The sequence below is a fragment of the Podarcis erhardii genome, assembly GCF_964252035.2.
Source record: "Podarcis erhardii genome assembly, chromosome: 5".
Lineage (NCBI taxonomy): Eukaryota > Metazoa > Chordata > Lepidosauria > Squamata > Lacertidae > Podarcis > Podarcis erhardii.
The window spans coordinates 22,617,416-22,631,067 of record NC_138509.1 but is presented as its reverse complement, the minus strand read 5'-3'; the positions used below and the strand labels follow the sequence as shown (position 1 = coordinate 22,631,067).

Genomic DNA, 13,652 nt, shown 5'->3' with positions numbered 1-13,652 from the left:
ACTACTATGTTCCTGAGCTAGAGACAGCTGGAGGAAGGAGGAAATGAATTTTTGTTGAGTTTCTGAATTGCTTGTGAGTTGGGTTACTCCGCCACCTCAAGCAAACTTTGGATAGGAAGGGAGGAACAGTGGCTGTGTAATGGCTGGTTTTCCTTCCATTTTTCTCCGTATTCAGGCTTTCATAATTATATTGGCGGGGAGGGAGATTAGATAATCATTAAATAACAACCAATATTATTGAGAAGCTTTTTCCACAATGATACAAGCAAGTTTCATTAACAAACGTCAGAAACCCAGAGCGGTTTAATAATCAATCACACTGAGAATTGTACTCCCTGAGGGAAATAGGGGGCCCATAACAACTCTCAACACCCTTCCTAAACTAAAGCCCCCAAGATTTGGGGTGGGGACTGTTTAAAGTGGCACAATTCTACTTTAAATGCATAGCGCAGTTGACACAAAATATGGGCACAAGGCCCCTATTCCACATTTTTCTCATATGCCTATCTGGAGGATTTTAACACATCAGGGAGATGCAACCTAATGAAACAGAGTGTGGGACCGCATGATTTCCCCCCTCAAAAATGTATCTCCACCCAGAATTTCTAATTTATTCTAACAAAATGCCTAGCACTTAACTCAAGGGAAAAACATTAAATGGGCAAGTACAATTCCTGATGGTTGCTTAAACTTGTAAAGCAAGCTTGACTGGGAAATAATTGTAGGAAGTATCACATGGCTCTTCATTGTCAATTGGTGTAAGGAACATTCCTTGGTTACTACTGTCAGTTTGCATTTCTTAGTACAGAAAGTATTGATCTGATGTGCAGAAATCTTTCCTATTCTAATTAATTCAAGAGGGTTCTGGAAGCTTCTCTGTGTGAAAGAAACAAGCAGAAGTTTCATGGTGTTTAGGTTATTCCTCCTGGGAAGCTGAGTACAGCTGGCTTAAACTGGTTCTGTTATCTTTTTCTGTCAAGGTCATGCTGACTATAAAAGTAAGGCCAGAAGGAGCCTGGGTTTCCCTTTCTCTTTCTATCTCTCCTCCTTCTGGTGTGGTGTTCTGTACATAGTATGCTTAGTGGCAAGGTTTAGACTTATTATAAGTTATTGTAAGTTTAAGTTAAATCTGCTGCAACTGGATTTCTTATGGACAGTGCCAATCCTGAATATATTGGATTTGTGACCATGATGCTCATTTGCCTTCAGTCGCAGTAAAGCTCTGCTGGATGAAATATTAATTGCCTCTGGTCTTTTTTTTTTGGGGGGGGGGGGAATCCTGCAACGTGTTTAAGTTTTTACTCTGCTAACTATACAGTGGTGCCTCGCAAGACGAAATTAATCCCTTCCGTGAGTCTCTTCGTCTTGCAGTTTTTTCGTCTTGCGAAGCACGGCTATTAGCGGCTTAGCGGCTTAGCGCTATTAGCAGTTTAGCAGCTTAGCGGCTATTAGCGGCTTAGAAAAAGGGGGGGGAAGGGGAAAAACTCGCAAGAACTCGCAAGACGAAACGTCTTGTGAAGCAAGCCCATAGGGAAATTTGTCTTGTGAAGCACCTCAAAAGACGGAAAACTCTTTCATCTAGCGAGTTTTTCGTCTTGCGAGGCATTCGTCTTGCGGGGCACCACTGTACATTGGAATCTGCTCTGGATCAATATTGAGCAGAATGCCATGACAACTATACAGGTAGTTCCTCCTTTTGCCAGAGCTGAGTAAGGGTTGCAGCTGTGGACTCCCCACCTGATACCCCTCAGCTCACCAGCTTTGGGTCGATATACATGGAATGCGATATCAGAACAAAGGGATTTAGAAGACTAAAAACAAAACAAAGAACCAACTTCTGTTTGTGATGGATAAGTGCTACTGAAGCAGAAAGAAATAATGAGCAACAGGTAGCAAGTCGAAAGGATTAAGGATGAAGACCCGCAGTGGGGGGAGTGGGAAGTGACACATCCAATGATGTACTTTCTGGGTTGTTGTTTTCCCTCCTCTATGAATGCGATGGGCATTTATCGGAAAAGACTCAGAGCATGTGCATTTCAAAAGAAGCGTGTAGCAAACAGGAGTATGAGAGACTTGATCTAATCAGCAAACTGACAGAACTGCTTAACTCCCAGGGCACAGAGCTCGCTGCAAGGACAGATTCGAGCATGGAAATATACTGCAGGAGGAAAGGGAGTCTATGGCAGAGAGGTAGAAACAAGGTATGCAGGCTGACTTCAATAGCCGAGGCAATTTGTAGTGAAGTGAAAGATATATGGTTAGAAATATTACAGGAAATTACAGCCGCACTCCAGGGCAGGATAAAGTGGCAGGTCTGGAAAGCTTCAGGAGAGTGGCTATTTTATTTATTTTTAAATGCCTTTTTAAAAATCCACCCTAGAATAGCGATCAAGGAGGATTTGAATTACCTTTGTACTGACTGGAGTAAAAAAAAAACCAAAAAATCAAATGGCACAGAAAGGACATTTATTGTGCAAGTTGCTCTTGGGCTGGTTTTTTTTTATTTTTAGCCCTCTTTGGTACAGAGCTGTGCAAAATGAATTAGAATCATAAGCACCAGCAGAAAAAAGGTTGACTGATGAAAATATGATCAAACTGGATGTTTTTCATACAGGTTGGGGTCCATCAAGGTTTTTGCACACACAAGGAGTCACCTAAAGCAAGTGTGGAAGTGGCGTGGAAGGAGGGCAGCGGCAGCAGACCGTAGATTGCAGTCAATGATTGTATGGAGACATTTTTCGTCTGGGAGGTGAAAAGTAGTTACAGTTCAATCTAGTCCACCCTTTACTGGAAAAAGGAGGGCGGGGAGAAGCCAGGTTATTTTGCTAAATTGAAATACGGGACCACTCAAGTGATAAATAGGAAGTTTTCCATAAGATGGGGGAAAATAAGAGGGCTGGGTAGGATGGTATGTCCTCTTTCCTGATTCAGCCCAAATGTGGAGGAATGTGATTCCTCCCCACTTGGGATGCCGCTCCCACTTTGGCTGACCTCACTGGGATAAACATGGGTGGCGCTGTGGTCTAAGCCACTGAGCCTCTTGGGCTTGCCGATCTGAAGATTGGCGATTCGAATCCCTGTGACGGGGTGAGCTCCCATTGTTCTGTCCCACCTCCTGCCAACCCAGCAGTTCGAAAGCATGCCAGTGCAAGTAGATAAATAGGTACTGCTGCGGTGGGAAGGTAAACAGCATTTCCGTGCGCTCTGGTTTCCATCACTGTGTTCCGTTGCACCAGAAGCAGTTTAGTCCTGCTGGCCACATGACCTGGAAAGCTGTCTGTGGACAAACGCTGGCTCCCTCGGCCTAAAAGTGAGATGAGCGCCGCAACCCCATAGTTGCCTTTGACTGGACTTAACCATCCAGGGGTCCTTTACCTTTAGACAGTCCAAATATATGTGCACATACAGCTTGGTACTTCTTCAGGCAGTGCATAGTCAAAATGTAAAACTCACAGCCACAAGATCTGGTGGTGGGCACCAATTTGGAGGGCTTTAATGAGAATTCGATAAATTCCTGCCTTTGATAGCACTTGCTGGAAACTGCAGGTGAAGAGAGTGCTGTTGTCCTCAGGTCTGCTTTCTAGCTTTCCACAGGCACCTGTGAGGACGAGATACTAGACTAGACGGTCCATTGCCCTGATTCAGTAGGGCTCATCTTAGGTTCAGCGTGCTTAGCTGAAAATGGCATGATGGTTTTCCCCATTAAATTAAGAAATGAGCCCCACATTTGCTGCCTAAGTGCACTTAAATGTAGATGTGTAAGTGGAATTTGCATATTCCACCCCTGCTTGCATGTGTGAGGCCAGAAGACATGGATCCGGCACCCTGGATTTGGGAAACAGAAGGAGATGGAATTAATGTACATGCACGCACACACATAGAGTGGAGGCTTGTCCATTTGGGTGAATGGGGAACTGCTCTACCACTCTCAACTTGCTCACAGCCAGCACTCATCTGCCTGCCTTCCTGTTTACAATCTGTCCAGGGGGTGACATGGGCTGTGATCTTGCTCCTTGTAGTTCCTGTAGAATGTAACAGGGAGGAAGGTGGGACAACACTAGACTTAGCTGACTCTTGCTGTCATGGGCTGTAGTTCTGTCCTGTGCTAGTCTCCCTGTCCTCTGCCCCACCAATCCAAATAGATACAGTGGTATCTTGGAAGTCAAATGGAATCCGTTCCGGAAGTCTGTTCAACTCCCAAAATGTTCGGAAACCAAGGTGCGGCTTCTGATTGGCTGCAGGAAGCTCCAGCAGCCAATCAGAATCCTTGGAAGCCACGTCAGACGTTCGGGTTCCAAATAATGTTCGCAAACTGGAACACACACTCGGTAGCCAAAACATTCGACTCGCAAGGCATTTGGGATCCAAGGTATGACTGTTCCTCCTCTCTCTCTCTCTCTCTCTCTCTCTCTCTCACACACACACACACACACACACACACGTTGTGATAGACTGGGAGTGATATATCATCTGACCTAGACCCCAAAAGGAAAAATTATATAGTGTATTTAAAGTCCAGTTTACAACAGGGCAATAAACCACAGTACATCTGAAGAAATGTGCACTTTTTAAAAAAACAACAACACAGAGATCTTTATTTTAAATTTGCTTCCAAAATGTGGGGCAGGGGAATGAAATTATACCCCCCCCCAACAGAAAGAAAGAAAGAAAGAAAGAAAGAAAGAAGGGGGAAAAGCAGTTTCACTCATTCAAATTCTGATCTGGAAACACAGTTAGCCATCCCCAAAGCTGCCAAGCTTTTGGTGATTATATTTATGTTTATATGGATGAACATGTATTGCAGGGAGGCCTTCATTCTTCTGATATTTTAGACCTTTTCATGCCAAGCTGTCTGCCTACCCATGATATTCTTGTTCTGTTGCACCAATTCATGCCTGCTCTGTCTTGATGGTTAACCCTTTAATGCCTAATCCACTTCCAGATGATGAGTGACATGTTCCTTGGCAAGAACAAATAACTGTTTGGGTGGCCTTTGAACTACAAATCCACTATGCGTGCAACTGCGAGTAAAACATGCGTGCACATAATTATTCAGGGCTTTGAGCTGAAGGGAGCATTCAGAGACAAAAAAGAGAGGACAGAACTGCAATACAAATTAAATCCGCTGAAATTCATACCAAGAGATGGATTTTGCACAAAAGCGTGCTGCTCACAGCAAATAATGGAATGGAAAACTGAATTGCTCCTATGGATTTTGCAGATGCTGTTGCCTAAAGAATTACGAGTGAAAGGCAGCATTTCCAGTGCTGGAGAAGAGAGTGCAAAAAATGCTGGTGGTGAGTTTATATTTGCATGTGTGCTTGCATGTGAGAGTGTTTGCATGAGTGTGTGACTTCATGTATGCGTGTGAGAGAGAAAGAGAGGGAAAGAGTGCTGAGTGCCTGCATGTCAGGTAAATATATGTATGCATGTATGTGTGCCCTATTTGCAGCAGTGGAGCGTATGCCTGCACTGCCTGGGGCAGGCATGTGGGGCATGCCCCAAAGGGCGTGGGGCACAGAAGGCACCTTCTGGGGGTCACAATTCAGGGTTAGGAGAGGGACGGGGAATCTATCGGTGCCTCACAGCCAAGGAGAGTGGGCAGCAGCGCTGCCACCCACTCACCTGCTCTTTTCCCCCTGGTCAGGCCTGACCCGGGCCCCACGGAGTTGTGCCAGGCACAAGCGCCGCAGCTGCAGCGCAGCTCCTTCTGGCACACAGTCAGGCTCCAATGAAGGCATCTGCTTGCACCCCCTCTCAAAATTGAGCCCGGGACCACAGCACTCCTCTGCTTGCTGCCCACTCCAAATTGCCCTGCTGAAGCCTTCTTAGAGGTGTAGTTGGTTGCAGACATGTTTGCTATGCTTTGCTCTTGTTTTTTGCAATCTGTAGCTGGTTCCCCCCCCCCCCCCAAGCAGTGGTATAGCTCAGGTGCCTGGCAAGCCACCCATTGGACGGGGCGAGCTGGGACAGGGTGCGCTTCATCGAGCCTCCTCACCCCACCCCCCAGCTGTAGGGTGGCTGAGGGAGAGGCAATGGGCATATGCAAGCCCCATGCTGTCATTTTGGGCAACGTGGAGCCTGCAGGTGCCCAAGCCACCGCATCATATAGCTCATAGCCATTTTGTTACCCCCTTCAGGGATGATACCTGGGGCAATCCGCACCTACCACACACCCCTTCCTACGCCACTGCCTATTTGTTGTAAATGTCTATGTGTGTTGTGTTGGTTGTTAGTGCATGCATGCATGTGCATATATATGGGAGGTGTGACTGACCATCAGTGTGGCCCACAGGTCACTTTTTTTTATCCGCTCTTGTCTTAAATGATGGAGGGAAGGTTCTCATGTCAATATGTACCCAGCAGTTTTGAGCACAACCAAATTGCAGAGGCAAAGGAAATTCTTGCTTGGGTGAAACCTCTGAGCAACTTACAAAAAGCAAAAAAGATCTTCGAGAAGATGAAGATTTGTTAAGGGTGTGTGTGTGTGACAATTTACTCCAGTCCCCCCCCCCTCCGATTTATTACATTTACATCCTGCTTTCTTGCATGATTTAGATTAAGGTTGTGTAATTAAGCTTCCATGGTAGGGCTTATTTTGGACTTGTGCTGCTCCTTTCCCCTGGGAAAAACTGCCCTTTAATGCTCAATTGAAGCAAACAGGGATCAGGTTTCCCACAGATAGCCACTGGTTCTGATTTATTGCTAAAGAGCAGATTTTCCCTGAGAAAGGAACAGGACAAAGGCAAAGCCGCCAGGACACAATATGGGTCAAACAGAAAACGTGTGCTTTCTAGCCATGGGACAAGTGTGGATGAGCCTTTTAGGAATTATAGGGGCAGAACTACCTAAACAGTATAGAAATTTATTCATGTATGCCACTACAGCAGCAAGAATGTTATTTGCTCAAAAATGGAAAGAAGAAGGAAGAATGGATAAGAAAACTTATGGAATATGTAGAAGTAGCAAAACTTAACGGAAAAATAAGAAATCAAGATAACAAACTTTTTATAAAAGAATGGAAATGGTTTATTGAATATTTACAAACACACTGCAAACAGATAAGAATGTTGGCAGGATTATTGTAATAACCTGCAGTTTCATAAGAGCATATATCTAAAGCAGATGAAGAAAATAATAAGTTAATTTAGAATATGCCTGAAATGTCAAAAAATAAATTTAAGGAACCGCAGAAAGAGGTGGAATGAAGTCGAATTTTGAAATGTTAGAGTGATTGTAAAACTATTGAAATGTATATAACTGAAAATCATAATTTTTTCTAAGGAAGTGTGGCTCAGCCTGTAGTTTCACATGCAGGCTCCGACCCAAGTCTAGCACTCAACACACTCAGGCAACTACTGAATGAAGGCTTGTGAGTGATGGTGCTCAGGATGAGACTATCACCCCCTATATTTCCCCTTCTTCACTTAATTTTAGCTGTAAGCTGCTGCCGCTTGCAAATTTCCCACCGGATGATACTACATCAGAGTATTGCAGGGAATGTGAAACGAAATGAACTGAAAGACTGTGGCAATGTGGCATTTCCATTGCCCATCACTGGTAGTCCCATGGGGCAGTTGAAGATGTTACCTTGGCCAACGTCCAGTTGCCTCTAGAGCCGGTCCGGAGTTTGACCAGACCAGGCCCATAGAACTTCAGGAACGTTGCTCTATCCTGTGCCTTGTCAGACCCACATCCTGGGATGAAGCCTTAGGAAACAGCATCTACAAACTGCCTGGTGATATACAAAACACGATCCCATCTTGCTCTTCACTTCTGAGCATCCTCTGCTTTGAAAGTGTCCTTCAATGGCGACAGAGCCAAAATAATGGGAAATAACCCCATGCATTTTTAAGGTGAACAAAGAGCAGAGAGATTCAAAGAAGCCATCAGCTGGCTATTGATTAGTTTACTTTTAAAGCTTCACTTTTCCAGCCGGCACATTCTTTCCCTCACTTGTAGCTATTAACTGGTTTTGATCTACCATAGCTCACCCTATGGTATTGGGCAGTTCCCAGAAGGCAAATGCTTCAAAGGATCTTTCATTCCTGAACCAAAATCAATAGCACTTGTTCAGCCCTTCACGAGCAACCCTAAAATAACCAGCAAATCTACAAACCCAATAAAGGGCACGGGGTTCAACAGGGAAACAAATTTAAATGTGCAAAGCTTTAAGCGTTCAACATTGCTACAGTTAATAAGGCTGATGACACTTCTGCTGTAGCTGCTGACTTGAACGTCAGCTAGCTAAAGGCAGAGTAGGTGGATTTGGGGGGTGTACCCAATATTTTCAGGGACTGAATGAGAATTCATACATCTTATTGGATATTCAACATACAGTGGTACCTCGGGCTAAGAACTGAATTCGTTCTGGAGGTTCGTCCTTAACCTGAAACTGTTCTTAACCTGAGGTACCACTTTAGCTAATGGGGCCTTCCGCTGCTGCCATGCGATTTCTGTTCTCATCCTGAAGCAAAGTTCTTAACCCGAGGTACTATTTCTGGGTTAGCGGAGTCTGTAACCTGAAGCATCTGTAACCTGAAGCGTCTGTAACCCGAGGTACCACTGTACCAACAAAACTTTCTAAACCTTCACACCTTTGGGAAATTGTAGCAGAGTTATTTGACCATGCTTATTACAAAGACTTGGGCTGAAAACCTACTCCACAAGTAGTCAACCTTCGAAGGAGGTGCTATGGGGACAATGTTGGAAGATTCAGGACACAAACTATTGCATCTGGCCTATAGTTAAAGGATAGAATTTCCTCCTGCAAGAGGCAACAGCTTTAAATGAGGATTATTTATTTATTTAATGAAATTTATACACTGCTTGACTGTAAGAAAACCGCAAAGCCGTTTACAAAAAGGCAAAATAATGAAATCCAGAAAAATATATATAGGAATACTTTATTGTCACTGTACCACTTGTTTACAGTGAGATTAAATGAGCCCCACTCCCCCCACAATCTCTCAGTCCTCGTACAACCACCAACCCCGACTGCAACTGCAGTCAACTGCAATGTTGCTGTCTTCCATTCAGCAGCCTCACTGTTCTTTAACCTGTTGGTGTGGCTTATCATGCTTCTATATTTCCTGCCCAAGGGCAGGAGATTAAAAAGATGCTGGCCAGGGTGTGAGTCATCTCTGAGAATGTTCCTCGCTCTTCTGAGGCAACGGTCTCCTGCGATGACATCTAGAGGACTCAGTGGACAGCCCATGATATTGTATGCTGTCTTCACCATGCTCTGCAGGGACTTTTTGTCCATGGCTATCAAACCAGCGTACCACACCGTAATACAGTATGAGAGGACACTTTCTATCATGGATCAATAGAAGGAAATCATCAGTTGCTGTCTAACATCTCTGTTGGGCCTTCCTAACCACCTGGGCTGTATTGACCTTCCAAGTAAGAAAAAAATGAAATCCAGTAATACCTCTGCGAACGTCTGCCGTGTCTAGCATCCATTCCGTCCGTGGCAAACACAGAAGTACCAAAATGGGTTACTTCTGGTTTTGCTGCTTGTGCATTCACAGCACTAAATAGTGCTTTGTGCGTGTGCAGAAGTGCAAACGGCTCTGTGAGCATGTGCAGATGCGGTGCTTTGCCCTGCGTCCTTTTCCGGCTAGCGGCCAGGGCTCCAGAACGGATCCTGGCCACAAGACAAGGTACGGTTGTACAACTATTCTTAAAAACATACAAAAGTTAAAATCAATAGAACAATATAACTCCACATCAATCAGTGAGGCTAAGTGGTTCGTCTGACTCTGTGCTGAATATTTCATATTGCATTATTGTGGGTCCTCATCCCAATTAAGGAGTAAACATATTTTTTATCAACCTTACGCCCAAGCAAAACAATCTTAACGAAGGGAGAAACAACAGCAAGTACGAAACACATGAGCTGTCAACTTTGCCCCGATACTGTGTACAGGCTTTGAACAGCAATGAAAAAGGACCTCTGGATGTTTAATTAGCCTTAAAGAAGGAACACATACATCACCCCATGAATGGAGAGTGACAAAGGTAAATTAATTTGTATTTCACAAAAGGCTGCTGAACCGAGACAGGGTTCCTATCAGTGTCGGCAGGCAAGCTTAATTTCATCCAAATCTGGCTTAATGTACTTGCGTTTCACAGCTATTAAGAATATTATTAAATAAAGGGAATCTTTCTCATTTCTTTGATGGGATGGACGTCTTCCATACCGGGCTAATAGAAAATATGGTTGGGTTGTTCGCATTTTTCAGTTGTGAAATACCACAGGGAATGTGATAGTGAGTGCTGAACAGTCTTTCCCCCTTTCCTTTCCTTGTAAAAATGCATGGGCAGCTTTCTTCTGCTCCTATAGGGGAGAGAAATGTGCCTTTGGGATGTATCATAGGTGCATTTTTTTTTTTTTTGCTATATATTTTTAATTGAATTTTTTAAAAATATAAACATACAAAAAAAAAAAAAAACCCCAGTTCCGAATGCAAATATCGAGATTACTCTGAATCTCCTGACTTCACCCCATCCTTTCTATGGGTCCCAATGGTATTCCTTCTATATTATCCATACTCTCCATTACTTTACAAATGTGGTTGAAATCCTGCTAATGTTTTAACCTGCTTGCAGTGGTCTCGTAAATACCAGATTTTTCGCTCTATAAGACGCACACAAATTTCCCCTTACTTTTTTAGGAGGGAAAAAGTGAGTCTTATAGAGCAAAAAATACGGTAAATTATAAATCTCCCCCATTCCTTATTGAAGTTCTTGTCTTCAATAAGACAACTTCCTAGTTAATTTTGCCATTTCGGCATAGTCCATCAACTGGTTTTGACATCTTGGTACCTTTTGGCATCTTGGTACCTTTAATTCCTAGTAAGAGAGCTTTTTTTTAAAACAAAAGTTAACCCCCCCCCATTTCATTATATATCATCTCCCAGAAATTTTTAGTTACTTTACACATCCACCTCATATGATAAAGGGTACCTTCTTTTTCTTTACATTTCCAGCAAATATTTGAACTTGTATACATTTTTGATAACTTGACAGCTGTCATATAACACCTATCCATCATTTTCATATAATTTTCTTTCAGTGAACTACATGTATCATAGCTGTATATTTGTGCCAACAGCTCCCACCCTTAGCAGACTGTCCCTACATAAGCACACTTCAGTGCTGATGGCTTTCTGACATGATCAACCACTTACAGAGAAACAAACCTTCTCCTCTCCAGAAACTCAGCACTTGTGCTCTGTTGAACACTGCAGATGAAGCACGGAGTATAACAGGCTACTAACTGTGGCAAGCTGCAATGCAGGAAGGCCTCAGTTCCCAGGAAATGGCCCAACAAATTCCAAAGTCCCTGGTCGGGCTTCTTTGCTAAGCCCAGATTCTCAACAGAACATCCAATACTAGTCAGAAGCAAAAGACTGAGGAGATACGGAGGATGTTTGTAGAATTTGTACTGTTAAAATGGAAAGGGGTCAAACCATCGCAAGAGGTCTTGAAATTTTGGGAGATTAGATAATTACAATGGAATGGTCTCTGTGCTGGGGTGCACATTTTTGTTCTTATTTATTTATAATTATTGCTTTGTCGATTTTTTTTTTATTAAAAAAAGAGAGTGGGTAACTGAACTCATGAACCAGGGTATTAATCTATGAAGGAAGCTGTATGGTGTTAAAAGTATTTAACTGTCATAACTAAGTAACAGAAACTGAAGTATAACAACTGATTTTGAGTAAAGAGAGGTTAAGAGAAACTGTGACTGTGACACTGTGTTTAAGCCTCTGGCATCTTATAGTTACTTAAAGTAAATAAGTTAACTTCTACCTGAAAGAGCACATTTCCTGACTCACTTTGTTTCACAGATTTTTTTGTTAAGAAAACTTTTATTCTTTGTTTGATCAAAAAGAAGAAGAAGCAAAAGTCAACTACAGCATAGCTTCAGTAGCAACCAGCATTAATACCCCCCCATGGGTCCCAAGGAGAGAAATGCAGGTGGTACCAGGGAAATTTCTCCTACTTTTTGCTTCCTTTGAAATTATTCAGGAGTTTCACACAACCTAGCTAAATGTACTAAGTTTGTGATGAAAGTGTCACCATTCATGGGTGGGATCTACACACATTAAAAAAAATATAAACAGTGAAAATGCTTTTTTTTAAAAAAGGTTTGAAAAATACATTGAATTTTGCATAGCTCACTTTTGCCATCTGGTGTCAAATTTGTATACTGCACTTCACAAGTTAAACATTTTATTTGCAGCGATGGAGCTGAGTCCACGCTGAAGTCCTAAAACTTGTTATAGAGGAACGCTTTCAAGACTGGTTGTTTTCTGTCACATTTCAGTCCCTTTTGCCGAGTATAATCGGGGAAGAACGCCACACTGAATATGAGGCCCAAATCGGCAACAAAATCACTAGTGCTAAGGAGTTGAACATAAAGAAAGAAAACCCCATTGAGGTTTCAACAGGCAGTGGGGAAGCAATGAATTATTTCACCTTCTTGACAAGTAAATGTCACGCTCCTTTCAGAGAAAGTAGCAGGATAATTTACTTCAGCACTGTCAATTAATGCTCCTCACTGAAGGTTGCTTCTCTTGGAATACTTCTGTGTGGCATTCCCCCCCCCCCCCGAAACTCTCTCTCTGTTATTGCTCATTTGCTGGGCCTGCACTTCCACCTCCACACAAACATCAATAGCATAGCACGACTGCATTCAGCGCTGCCATTTCCAGCAAATTTCCATAATATTACAGATGCTCTAGTCATAATACTAACTAGGTCTGCCCTAAATTTGCTTGGGGTTAAGGGTGCCATTTCAGCACAGCTGGGGCAGTTTGACCACCAGCCGAACAACTAGTTACAGGCAGAGACATGTTGGACTTTTAACAGATAGACTCCTTCTCTCTTACTCCCCAAACTGAATGTTTTCTTGCTGCTTTGAGTTTGCTATTGCAACTGAGGCCTTAATTTGGTTAGGTAGATGTGGTATTTTATTAGTTAAATATTGGCATTTAGTTAAATATTGGTATTGTCATGAGTTTGTGGGTGCCAGACCAATTTCTAAGATGGTTGCCAGCAACAACATGCACATTTCTAAATGAGTTTTCTGTCAAAGTGAGATTTTATAAACAGTTTTTAAACTGCTGAGAATAAAGCACTGCATTCAGACAAGTGTGGATTATGGTGGATAACTCTGGTGGAATCTAAACACATATATTAAAAAAATGCTGCGGACATGCTTTTTTGGAAAAGCATTTTCAAAAATATATTGAATTTGCCATGAGCTCACCTTTGCCATCTAGTGTCACATTTGTATAATGCACTTAAAACAAACTTACAACATTATATTTGCAGCTGTATAGCTAAGTCCTAATAAGTTTCAGCTTGCACATTAGACCCGGCTGCAGGTCAGGTCAGTTCATACTGAAATGCACTGTTTGAATTCCACCCACCTCCTTATGAAATAATTAATTCACATTTACAAGCTTGAGGTTCTTTTTGAGCAATGCATTTCCCATAATGCTCCTGATACCTTTTTGGTTTCTTGGAAGATTCCATCAAAGGTGTCTCTGAAATTTTTTACACATCACTTGGGAAGACAGGCGAACTAATGCCAGTGTACTGGAAGAAGCAAAGATCACCAGTGTCAAAGCGATGAT

General features: G+C 42.8%; 1 protein-coding gene and 1 long non-coding RNA gene across 2 annotated transcripts in view; both read left to right on the top strand.

Moving 5' to 3' along the window:
- Positions 1–13,652, top strand: part of LOC309341599 (uncharacterized protein) — a 166,954-nt gene that overhangs the window by 5,963 nt on the left and 147,339 nt on the right. The gene's annotated exons all lie outside the window — the stretch shown is intronic.
- LOC309341849 lies at positions 1,982–5,133 on the top strand. The gene is made up of 3 exons (XR_014156591.1): positions 1,982–2,201; positions 2,615–2,749; positions 4,943–5,133. It is a non-coding gene; the product is annotated as an uncharacterized lncRNA (long non-coding RNA).